Raw genomic sequence first — 14,224 nt, 5'->3', positions numbered from 1 at the left:
AAGTCCCCACAACACCACACCCTCTCCTTACATTCCAGCTTCGATGACATTGTCTCCCTTGAGGACTTTACGCCAATAAGCAAGCTTGGATGACACTGTCTCCCTCAGGGGACTGTGTGCCAATGAGCAGGCCGCCACAACCAGCAAGGACCCTCTACCGCCCTTCAACTCTTGATGGCCATGTTACCTCCTCCCAACTATCCTTGCATCCTCTCCAAGATGCGCATCCCATCCATGCTTCTACACTTGGACTTCTGTCCTAGCTCATCCAATGCCCCTCCACATCTTGCCTCTACCATCCTCCCTAGCCACCTCCTCCCGATAGCCACCCCTTTCGGTCGCTTCCTACATGACCAAAAAGGAAAGCATAGGCAGTTGGCTACCTTAGCTCAGCCAAGCAAGGAAAGCATAGGCCAAAGCATAGAGCCAGTTTGTCGACCAAGCAGCTTGGAGGCACAAAGGACTGGGAGTGGAGAATAGGTGGCTCAGTAGCAAAGCAAGAGACGGCCGCCTACCTGTAGAGATGCTTGCTTTTTCTAAAAATCCCTCCTTCCCTCCATTTTAGTCCCCTCACGACTAGGGGCTATCTCCTCCATGATCTCTTTGAAGCATAGCAAAGGGGGGAGTGTATCATTAGCGTGAGCTCAACTAAGAGAAAGTGGTGGTGGGTGTCGTGGAAAGCTTTACATGGCAGTATCATGGCAAGGCTCAGGTAAGCATGGTCGAGCATCCTCTCGGCACTCAAAGCAGAGCAGTTGTGCTCAAGGCCACCTCTAAATTTGTCAATTAAATACACTATCAAATCAATCGACTCATTCATACACCACTAGTGCTAGACATAACATTTATGGACACTAGGCATACATACCCATAGTACCAGAGGCAATCAGTGCACTCCAAGAGACAATATCTCAAGAAAGAAGCTCCTCCAACATGCCCCCTTTAGGCTTAGCTATTTAATCAAGCTACTGTAAGGTCCCTCCCAAGCCATGTATGTATGTGTCTCTTTTAATATAGATTTCAATAAGGAAAGAGAGTGTACTTAGAGAAGAGTGAGACAATAAGGCTAGAAACATTAGGAAAGTGTTTGAGGGAACCTTACAGCTACCTCGATAGCCACTTGGGGAGAAGCTTTATATGTATCTTAATTTTATTCCTGATTTGGATGTTTTTTTGCAAATTGCAGCTTTAGTTAAAAGGTGAAAGGTAACTCGTGCACACTGGCAGTGATTATAGATCTACATTAAGTAGCAAAATCATGAAACAATATCACACGAGACTTGTTGCATCATTGACTTTTGTATCACAGACTGACAAAGGTATTCCTATTTTCTCTCTTTTATATTTGAACAAACTAATGGCCACTTTCAACATTGAAGGTGTATTTTTGGTCCACTTTTGATACCGAGAGTGTTATTTGGGAAACAAGGGAAGGGCACGTTCCCTTATGTTTATAAAATTTTCCGACTCCTTGCTATACTTTATGTATGGTCCACTTTTGATACCGAGAGTGTTATTTGGGAAACAAGGGAAGGGCACGTTCCCTTATGTTTATAAAATTTTGGAGTGGATTGTGCCGACTCCTTGCTATACTTTATGTATGGTTTTTTTTTCACTCGCACAAACAAGCACAAAATTCATATGACTTGAACAATGACGTGTAACTCAGATTCAGATGTGCTAACCAATTTGTAACTTTCTTTTTTTGTGAGGTACTTCAATGATAAGCAAAGGCATACGGTCCATTGATAGTGGACGTGCCTTTAGCAACCTTTTCATTGAATGCATAGAGCTCTATGCATTCTCATACGGTTCATTGATAGGAGCGGACGTGTCTCATAGTATGTTTACAGATTCATGTTCGTTCTATCACTTCAAGATATTTAAAAGTAAAATTTCACAATTTTATGTTTGTTAATTGTAAACTTTGCCTTTGAGATAGGTCAATCAAAACCGCCAAACATTTGCTATACATGGTAAACTGAAACTTGGGAAAGACACGCCTAGGAAGAGGATGGGCTATATAAATTAGGACTTCGAGGAAAATAAAACAACTACTAATGCCATGCGCTTCCATGTGGTATAACATGGACATGTTATATGAGCAATAGCGTTCTGAGTGTGATGTTGCCAGCAACATTGCATTATGTCCTGGATGTGGCGCGTATTCATTGCACTTGTAGAGGTGGATAAGGCTATCCAAGCATTCTAGTTGTGCTGTTAAAGGTCAAAGAAAAGGTGTGAATTAGATGCCTGTTGGCCAGAGCGCCATCCCCATATGTGTAAATTCTCAATGGCCTTCATACTCATGTGCTTGTAGATTTGTGTATACAAACCAAGGATTTCTAGATGCAAAACCTTCTACACTGATGTTTTTGATGAAGGATGCTCCATGGATGTAAGACCTCTATGCATATATAGAGCTCATAGAAAACGTTTTACATTCTCTATGGTCTCTCTATCTATGCAACATGATTCCAAAAAAAAAAGAGTGTGGTAGGGTTAGCATGTATAGAGAGCTCTATACATGCTCTCTATAGAGCTAATAGAGAATTCATATAGGTATCTATGAGATCCTCTATGAGAATGCATAGAGCTCTATGCATTCTCTTCATTCTCTTATGTTTCTTCTATGTATAGCTTATTTTAGCTACATAGGCATATGCATTGCTTATTTTAGGCATATGCATTCTCTATGAGCTCTAATGCTTCTGCTATATGAGCTCTAATGCTTTTGCTATGCATAGCTTGTTTTTGTGATGTAGGCATATATATTTCTTCTTCTATGCTTTAAAAAAACACAAAAGCATAGATTATGCTATGCAAAAGAATAGTTGTCTTATGCATAACAATAGTATAGCTAATACTTAGCTAATAAAAGAAGCATTGTATCTCATAGAGCTCTATTGGTGTAAAATTTTTGGGGGCGAGCTTTTGATGAAAATGCCAAGCTTTTGGATCTTTCATGTCTCTTGTGTGCTTAAAAAGCTCATCGCACCCAGTCCATTGTATACAAAAGAATATATAAGTGAACTAGCATTTGAGACAAAAAATCTAATAAAGAGTAAAAGGCAAACAACATACCATGATGAGGAGACTATCTATCATCATTACATTTCAAAACTAAATAAATGGTTAGTGCATTTCAACTTCTTTCAGAACTAGAGAAATGTTTAATGCATTTCAACTTCTTTCAGAACTAGAGAAATGTTTAATGCATTTCAACTTTCTATTCAATTACCCACCGTAAAAACAATGTTCCATAAATGTAATATGATTAACAATGGTCTGTAAATGTAATATGATCAACCTTAAATCATAATACCAGTCTTATTGTTGCAAGTGAAAAGCAAAACAACATAGAATTCTATTAGCATGCATGATAAGCACATTTAAGATGATGTGTGTTTCAATGGACATTGACAACACATCATATCAATGCTTAATTAAACAAAAATGTCAATAAAAAAATCGCAATCCCATCTCCTAAGTTCAAACTAACAATCCTAAAAATACATTTTCCACATGACTAATAATCCAAACTAGTAATCCCAAAACGACATTGTCCACATGACAACAATCCAAACTATTTGCTTGTACTTAGGGCTTGAACAATTCCTTCTCTTGAGATTGTGTGTGTCCCACTTTGAACCTCCCTCTTAAGAAATTATAAATTTCCTTGTGTTTTTTGACACACACAAAAGTGCATCATAAGTTCACATACTCTGCCATGCATTCGTATCAAACACTATGTCATCCTTCTTGTTGGTGAAGATTGCCAACAACTTGTAAAAAACAATCACAAGATACACATACAAGTTCACACACATGTGCATACTCTCCCATACACAGAAGATCACACACATATACTCTTGCACATACTCTCGAGAGACCACACATACAAAGTCCCACATATATACAATCACATACATACTATTGATTGATCATAAATAAATGATAAAAAAACAATACTAAGAGAACACATACTTGTAAAAGAATGATGACTGTCCAACCTCTCTTAGATATGGACTGCTTGGGCCAATAGTTCACGTTGGGTTAATCTTAGGCGGCAACTACAAAATGAAGCTTTTGCAATCCACCAGCTTCAAATCCAAATAACTCTCGACCCAATTTCATTTTTTGTTCTAAATCTCTATCCACATCTGTACAACTAATGTCAAGTACACTCAATATGATCAATCAATCATGCATAAGAATGAGTTCACATGTGTTTCTATGCATACCTTGAAAAAAGCCTCCTCAATTTTCATGCCTCTTGTTGGGACCGTACTCAATCCACCATGGGCAACATACATGCTCCCAATTTGACAAACCCTCATCCTTCCATGTACGAAGATATATGAAAGATGGAATTTCCCATGACAACCATTCATTTGTCTCATTTTGGCACTGTATGAACCGCCCACTCTCAACGAGATGTGAAAGCCACCTTTAAAGCCCCGCAAGTCACACAATCATCTCATAAACGAGTTTTAAAAGTAAAAGTGATAAAGAAAAAGGGGTCATTTTATTCATGAAAAATTTGCAGCAGGTAAGGGATTTTTTAAATACCCCTTGAACGCATGTGATACATAGGGTTTCTTAGTAACTAGTGCACCCCCCGAGATGCCAATCTCGGGGGGTTCACCTAAAATAATGTTAGTATAGCACGTGAGTTCAAATGAAGGGATTTTTTAATTCAAAATTTTAAGGTAAATTTACATAATTACATTTATAGAAGGGGTTTTTTTAATTGATTCTAAAAAAAACCCGTAAGTCTATAAAGAAAAAGGGGTCATTTTATTCATGAAAAATTTATAAGTAAGGGAATTTTTAAATGCCCCTTAAACGCACGTGATACTACATAGGGTTTCTTAGTAGTGCACCCCCTGAGACGCCAACAAGAAAACCTAGATAACACTGTCTTTTGTGGGGACTCTGCGCCAATAAGCAGGCCACAAGTAGTGCGAGGACCCTCTACCATTGCCCTCTAGCTCTAAACGGCCACATCACCTCCTCCTAGCTATCTTTGCATCCTCTTCAACACATGCATCCCACCGTGCTTGTGCACTTGGCCTTCTGTCCTAGCTCATCCAGCACCCCTCCACATCTTGCCTCTACCGTCCCTAGCCACCTCCTCTTGGGTGGCAGTCACTCCCTCCGGTCACTTCATTCATGACCAAAAAGGAAAGCTTAAGCAGTTGGCTAGCTTAGTTCAGCCAAGCAAGGAAAGCATAGGCCAAAGCATAGAGCCAGTTGTTGGCTCAGCAGCCTGGAGGCGTAGAGGAATGGGAGTGGAGAGCAGCATCAAAGCGGGAGAGCGTGGAGGAGGTAGCCCAATCGTGAGGGGACTAAAACAGAGGGAAGGAGGTGGTTTCAAGCAGGCGGTTCTACATAGCAGGTAGGCGACCATCTTTTTGAAGCATAGCAGAGGGGAGGGTATCATAGAGGGAGCTCAACCAAGAGAAAGTGGTGGTGGGTGTCATGGTGGAAACCTACACATGGTGGGGCTTAGGTAGGCATGGTCGAGCATCCTCTCGCAACTTAAAGTAGAGCAGTTGTGCTCAGCACCACCTATAATATTTATCACAATTAAATACACTATCAAATCAATCGACTCATTTATGCACCACTAGTGCTAGTAGACATAACATTCATGCACATTGGGCATACATGCCCATAGTGCCAGAGGCAATCAGTGCACTCCAAGAGACAATATCCCGAGAAAGTGGATGTGGCGGCGAGTGTCATGTAAATCTACACATGGCAGTATCATGGCAGGGCTCAGGTAGGCATGGTCGAGCATCCTCTCAACACTCATAGAGTAGCGCAGTTGTGCTTAGCGCCACCTATAATATCTATCACAATTAAATACACTATCAAATCAATCGACTCATTCATACACCACTAGTGCTAGACATAATGAGGACATAACATTCATGCACATTGGGCATACATACCCATAGTGCTAGAGGCAATCAGTGCACTCCAAGAGATAATATCCCAAGAAAGAAGCTCCTCCAACATGCCCTCTTTAGGCTTAGCTATTTGATCAAGCTGCCTTGATAGCCACTTGTGGGAGAAGTTTTATATGTATCTTAATTTTGTTCCTGATTTGGATGTTTTTTTGCAAATTGCGGCTTTAGTTAAAAGGTCAAAGGTAATTCATGCACACTGGCAGTGGTTATAGATCTGCATTAATCCACAATCATGAAGCAATATCACATGAGACTTGTTACATCATTGACTTCAGTATCACAAACTGACAAATGTATTCCTATTTTCTCTCTTTTATATTTAAACAAACTAATGGCCACTTTTAACACTGAAGGTGTAATTTTTGGTCCACTTTCGATATCGAGAGTGTTATTTGGGAAATGGGGGAAGGTCACATTCCCTTATGTTTATAAAATTTTGAGGAGGATTATGCCAACTCCTTGCCATACTTTATATATGGTTTTTTTTTCACTCGCACAAACAAGCACAAAATTCATATGACTTGAACAACAACATGTAACTTAGTTTTAGATGTGCTAACCAATTTATAACTTCCTTTTTGTTGTGAGATACTTCAAAATCTCCATCAATCATAAGCAAAGGCATGTGGTTCATTGATAGTGGACGTGTGTTTAGCACCCTTTTCAAGTATGTTTACAGATTCATGTTCGTTCTATCACTTCAAGATATTTATAAGTGAAACTACATAATCAAAACCGCCAAACATTTTGCTCTATAGGTAACATGGTAAATTGAAACTTGGGAAAGACATGCCTAGGAAGAAGATGGGCTATAGAAGATGGGACAACGAGGAAAATAAAACAACTACTAATGCCATACGCTTCCATGTGGTATAACGTGGACATGTTATATGAGCAATAGCATTCTGAGTGTGATGTTGTTGCTGGCAACATTGCACTATGTCCTGGATGTGGTGTGTATTCATTGCACTTGTATAGGTGGATAAGGCTATCCAAGCATCCTAGTTGTGGAGTTAAAGGTAAAAGAAAAGGTGTGAATTAGACGCTTGTTTCCAGAGCGCCGTCCCTATATGTGTGAATTCTCAATGGCCTTCATACACACGTTCTTGTAGCTCTTTGTATACAAACCAAGGATTGCTAGATGCAAAACCTTCTACACGGATGTTTTTGATGAATGATGCTCTATGGATGTAAGACCTCTATGCAACTGAAAGATCCCTGCCCCCTCCCATGGATATCCGAACAAGAGACTAATCCCTTGGTTCTTCCAAAACCGAACCCGAAAAAACTTCCCTCATCCAGCAGACAAAGGCGATTCCTCCAGGATATTTTTATTCTAACGTTATCAAGAGCCTTAACTAACCAAACTGATCCGATTGAACCCATAAGTCACATGGTCAGATCAAGGAAGAGACTTGCACTTGGATCATAGAGACCGACGCTTTTTTCCTCATGAAGAGGCACAACCGTTGATTCTTTTCCATAGAACAAAGACTATCTGAGATTTACTTCATCTATCGTAACATAACAGAGTTGAGTCTCATTTTAGGGATCCATCAGTCCAACCTAACCCCATCCAATCCCATGGGTTAACCAACTGCCCAACCACTGTAGTAATAGGATCCATTTAGAAATTTGGTTATGTTTTGCCCCGGGTACCAGGGAAAAGAGTTCTCAAGCCCCCCAGTAGTAGCCGGCGCTTCAAGCAAACCTCAAGATAGTCACACCACTTACACACCCAATATGAAATTACCTGTTTCATAGATTTAGATGTCTTTAAAACAATCTTTTAATGAAACCATAGTATCACTGATCATAATCCTCCAAAATATCTAGCTTGAATTCTAATTTCCAATCATTCCTTCATCAGTGTACCAATCTATGGCATCATTGGCAACCAGAACGCTCACCACCTATCCACTCAGGGGCCTTTTCAATAGTTCCTAGCTCATAGTATGCAGCAATATAATCATATAAGAAAATCCAGATGGACTCTCCATTGAAGATCAGCAAGATCAGCCAAGAGATCCATATAAAAGAGCCATGGACTCATCCGTTGAGGACCAGCAAGTCCAATCAACCAAATCCATGCCCGAGTTCAGAAAATAACTCTATCTCCTTGTTCCAGTTTTCTTCCTCGACGCACGCGTGGGTATCTTTGGCGACCCCCAGAGCCTGAGCACCATATGGTCAGCACCCTCTCTAGGCTCCTTCGCAGGTCACCTAGTGCTTCACTCATAGGTCGCTTCCTTGGTCCCTCATCCACCGTACTAGAAGCTCACCAATCAGGGAAATCCCAGGAGAACTCCAGCTCAGCCATCTACCTCTATCCAGAGTAGCCTCAGAACTCCTTCCCATAACTGGGGCAACCAAAGAGAAAGAGTTCCACCTCAGACTGCAGCAGCCAGAGCAGTCATAATAGCAGAAGTAGTGGAACAAGAAAGAGGATAGATTTATGCAGAAATTGAAAACCAAGGGCCAAACCATCAATTCTCCGTCATTCATACTCCAGCTGAGTATCAGGGTAAGCCTTTTAAGCTTTTGATTGATTCAAGCAGCAGTACTCATTCTTTCATTTCCCCTGGATCCTTGCGTAAGCTAGTCTTAGATCAGAAATCAGGGAAACCTATGCAAGTTGAATTGGCAAGTGGGAAGATTCTTTTCACTCACCTTGAGATAGACCGTATTCAATTCAATCTAGATGGGAATTTAACTGACTGTCAGTTCAGAGTCATACCTTTGGGAGTTTCAGAATGGCACCATTTCCTTCCGTGACCTTCACGAAAATAAAGTTCAAGGAACCAAAATCTCAGGATCCCCAAGTCTGCAGTTAGTAAAGGCTTCTAAGTTACTAAAAAGACTTAGAAAGAAGCAGCTCATTTATGTTGTCAAAATGAATCCAGTAGACTCAAAGTTAAAAGCTAAAGAACCTGAATGGTTAAGTGATTATGATGATTTATTCCCAGCAAAATTAACAGAGATGCCTCCAATTCGGGAAGTAGATTATGTGATAGAATTGACCCTCGGAGCTCAGCCAGTAGCCCTGCGCACGTACAAAAAGCCAGTTCCTGAAGCCATCAAACTCAAGGAACAACTTAGACAACTATTAGAACAAGGGTTTGTAAGACCCAATGTTTCACCTTAGGGTGCGCCAGTTCTCTTTCAGAAGAAGAAAGATGGAACGCTAAGACTATGTGTGGACTACAGAGGCCTCAATCAGCTGACAGTTAAGTATCCTATCCCCAGAATCGATGAGCTTCTGGACAAGCTAAGTGGAGCCCAGATCTTCACAAAGATAGATCTCAAATCAAGGTATTATCATATCAGGATTAATGAGCAACATATCCCGAAGACAGCCATCAATACTACTCGGTATGGGCATTATGAATTCACTGTCATGCCATTTGGATTGACAAATGCCCCAACTACATTCAATCGATTAATGCAGAACATTATCAGAGAATACTTGGATGATTTTGTTCTTGTTTTCTTTGATGATATTCTGATTTACTCAAAGAATGCAGCTCACCATGAAGCTCATGTCAGAAACGTTCTTGAGATCCTAAGGAAGCACCAACTCTTTGCAAAAAAGAGCAAATGCACTTTCTCTGCCGACCATGTTGAATACTTGGCTTTCTGGTATCCAAAGATGGAATTTCTCCAGATTCTGCGAAAGTCCAAGTAGTCATAGATTGGCCTGAACCAAAGACAGTGAAAGAAGTCAGAGGATTTTTGGGATTGACTGGTTGGTATAGAATTTTTATACCAAAGTATGCTCTCATACTTCCCCCTAACTAATCTTCTCAAGAAGAATATTTCGTTTCAATGGTCTGCCAAGTGCCAAAGTGATTTTGATAAGCTGAAGACCGCCTTAGTAACCAATCTCGTTCTAAAGTTGCCAGAATTCTCTCTACCCTTTGAGGTAGTAACTGATGCCAATGGTTTTGCCCTGGGAGGTGCACTCGTGCAGGAAGGTCATACAGTGGCCTATGAATCTCGAAAACTCAAGATTCTGGACTGCATTTTTTGAAGCGTAGGAACTTTCTTAGATCTCAGCACAGCTTACAAGATGTATATTGGATAATTTTTTTATTATAAAAGTGTTACTTTCATCAATATTGGTTTTTATGCATAAAATGATGCATAAAAGAATTTTTTTATTATAAAAGTGTTACTTTCATCAATATTAATTTTTATAGATAAATAGATGTATAAAAGAATTTTTTTTATTATAAAAGTGTTACTTTCATCAATATTGATTTTTATGCATAAATAGATGCATAAAAGAATTTGTTTTTATAAAAGTGTTACTTTCATCAATATTGATTTTTATGCATAAAAGAATTTTTTTTATTATTATAAAAATGTTACTTTCATCAATATTGATTTTTATGCATAAATAGATGCAAAAAAAGAATTTTTTTAATTATAAAAGTGTTACTTTCATCAATACACCATCCAACCAAATACCAACTGGTTCATCACTTCAATCAAATTACCATAACTGAAAAATTAATAAATAAATAGAGGCATAAAAGAATTTCTTTATTATAAAAGTGTTACTTTCATCAAAATTGATTTTTATGCATAAATAGATGCATAAAAGGATTTTCTTTTATATAAAAGTGTTATTTCCATAAAAGTTGGAATCCAAAAATATCTCAATTCCAAAAAGAACTTTCTAATTGCACATTGGAAAGTTCTTTTTGAATTTTTGTTTTAGGGGAACCCATTTTAGACACTAGGAGGATTTTTATATCCAAAAATATCTCAATTTTGGACTACCTCTCTTTAGACATTTTCTCTCTGTAGGTCAAAACAAGAAAAAATAGAATCTTTCTTTTATTTCAGAGAGGGGAATAATTATAAGATTAGAAAGGGAGGTTCTTACTCTTATATACCTCAAAAGCTGGGGAGGAGGAATCTTTCATCCTACCCCACTTATAAAAATCAAGATGGAATCTCCATTGAAGATCAGCAAGATCAACCAAACAGATCCATATAAAAAAAAGCCATGGACTCATCCGTTGAGGACCAGCAAGGTCAGTCAACCAGATCCATGCCCGGGTTTCAGAAAATAACTCTTACTCCTTGTTCCAATATCTTCCACGATGCACGTGTGGGTATCTTCAGCGACCCAGAGCTTGAGCACCGTATGGTCAACACCCTCTAGGATCCTTCGCAGGTCGCCTAGCGCTTCACTCATAGGCCGCTTCCTTGGTCTCTCATCCACCATACCGGAAGCTCACCATTTAAATCCAACCAAGGCTGGTCAAGACATCGGCCGACCTTGCTACGCGAGACGTCCTCCGTTGACCAACCGAGGCTGGTCAAGACATCGGCCGACCTTGCTACGCGAGACGTCCTTCGTTGACTCTCCATTAGCTGTTGCAACTTTATTAGTTAGGTCTCCACGACCTTATTCACAAGACAGTCAAAATGCTTCCCCAGAATTCTTGACATAAAACAGTCATTTACAAACAGGTCGCAAATACAGTTTCTACAATGAACTCTCGTCTTTCCACATTATCCCTCATCAGTCCACATCCACATCCACATCCGCATTCATACATCCACATCCATATCCGCATCCATACATCCATATCCACATCCACATCCGCATTCATACATCCACATCCATACATCCACATCCACATCCATACATCCACATCCATACATCCATTTTCGCATCCACATCCATATCTACATCCATACATCCATTTTCACATCTACGTTCATACATCCACATCCACATCCACATCCATACATCCACATCCACATCCACATTCACATCTACATCCACATTCACATCTACATCCATACATCCACATCCACATCCACATTTCCACATCCACATCTACATCCATACCTTACAAATGTAATGGGAATTCCAATTGTAATGGGAATTTCTCTTTTAACATTTAATCTTTGAGTGAGAGAGAAAAATTACATAAAAACCATTAAAATTAAGCATAAATGGAAATTTATGTATTTCCTTACTACCATTTGTCAATTAACTTCAATAGCATTAAAAAGCCATTCCAATTAAGCTTCTCAAGCTTGAGAGGGGTTGAGAGAGAGAAACATTACCACTACAGTGTAGGTTTCTTTTATTAGAATCAGACGGGCAACTTTGGTTAGTCTATCAAGTACCACGAAGATGGAGTTGTAACCTGATTGCACTGAAGGTAGTCCAGTAATAAAATCCATACTGATACATTCCCACTTCATCTAGGGGATGTCTAATGGATGTAACTTCCCAGGCATTTTCACTCTCTCGGCTTTGACTTTCTGACATATCAGGCATTGACGTACATGATTAAGTACATCCTTTTTTAGTCCAGGCCAAAAGAAGCTTTTCTTTACAGACATGTAGGTCTTGATGAAACCTGGATGTCCTGCTATATAAGGCTATCATGGGCTTCATTCAGAATTTGACCCTTAGTTCTTCCATCATTGGGAATTCATAGCCTACTATTATAATACATAATTCCTTCATCCAGGTTGTACCCTTGAACTTGGTTCAACTCCTGAGGAGTTTTGCTTTTATAAGTACGGTAGCAATAGGGCCAAAGAATTTCTCCTGCATGATCTTCTCTCTTGCTTCATTTATCAATGGATTTGACACCACTGTGATTGCAAGCAAGGAGGCTTTTCTATTGAGGACATCTGCTACCACATTTTGAGTGAAGATCCACTTTAAGCTCTGATGATCTGTCATCAAAGTGAATCTTTGACTCAGTAGGTAATGTCTCCAAAACTTCAGGGCATAGACTACTGAAAGTAGCTCCAAGTTATGGTGGACAGCATAATTTCTCTCATGCGTTCTGAGTTTCCGGGATTCATAGGCCACTGCATGACCTTTGTGCATGAGCGCACCTCCCAGGGCAAAACCATTGGCATTAGTTACTACTTCAAAGGGTAGAGAGAAATTTGGCCTTGTTCTAATAGCTGGCCAAGCTATTCCTTGAGTTCAATGGCTTCAGTGACTGGCATTTTGTACGTGCACTGGGCTACTGGCTGAGCTTCGGGGGTCAATTCTATCTCATGATCCACTTCTCGAATCGGAGGCATCTCGGTTAGCTCTGCTGGGAATAAATCATCATACTCAACCATTCTGGTTCTTTGGCCTTTAACTTTGTGTCTACCGGATTCATTTTGACAACATAAATGAGCTGCTTCTTTCTAAGTCCTTTCAGTAACCTAGATGCTTTTACTAATTGCAGATCTGGGGATCCGAAAATTCCAGTTCCTTGAACTTTGTTCCTATGAAGGTCACGGAAGGAAATGATTCCATTGTGACAGTGAATGTCAGCTTGATTTTTGTGGAGCCAATCCACTCCAAGGATTCCGTTGAAAACTCCCAAAGGTAAAACTCTGAACTGGCAGTCAGTTACCCCATTTAGATTAAACTGAATACGATCTGTCTCATGGTGGTGAGTGAAAAGAATCTTCCCACTAGCCAATTCAACTTGCATAGGTTTCCCTGATTTCTGTTCTAAGACTAGCTTACGCAAGCATCCTGGGGAAATAAATGAATGAGTACTACCTGAATCAACCAAAAGCCTGAATGGATTACCCTGGTATGGATGACAGAGAATTGACGATTTGGCCCTTGGTTTTCAATTGCGGCATAAATCTGACCTCTTTCCTCTTCCACTACTTCTGCTATCATAACTGCTCTAGCTGCTCTGCAGATTGGGGCAGAACTCTCTCTTTGGTTACCCTAGTTCTGGGAGGGAGTTCTGAGACTACTCTGAATAGAGGCAGACGGCTGAGCTGGAATCCTCATGGGATTGCCCTGATTTTGGCGAGACTTTTGACTGATATGAAGGGGTTGGACTGCCTTTGCCAATTTCCACGACCTCTTTGACTCCCCCTGCCTCTGAATTGGCCTCTTCCACCTATGTGTTGTTGTTGGTGTGAATTCTGGGACTGTTGTTATTGCTGCTACTGGCCATAATTCTGATTACCTATTCGGCCACCTCCTTGGCCGTGTCCACGGCCTCCTCTACCTCGTCCTCTTTCTGAACTTGTGTAGAAGGCCTGTTGCTCTGAACTGTTTTTGTTTTGTGAAGATTGTTGTTCTTCACCCAAGCTCTTCTCTTCTATAATCAACATAGATACCAAATCTGTGAAATTGGGAATGTTTTCTCGAGTCTAAATAGACGTCTTGAATGCCTTGTATTGTGGCCCGAGACCACGTAGACAGACTTCCACCTTATCATCATCATCTACTACTGAAA

Source organism: Cibotium barometz, chromosome 23, assembly GCF_041138505.1.
Source record: "Cibotium barometz isolate CiBa-2024 chromosome 23, ASM4113850v1, whole genome shotgun sequence".
NCBI classification, from domain to species: domain Eukaryota; kingdom Viridiplantae; phylum Streptophyta; class Polypodiopsida; order Cyatheales; family Cibotiaceae; genus Cibotium; species Cibotium barometz.
Note: the sequence above shows the minus strand (reverse complement) of the source record.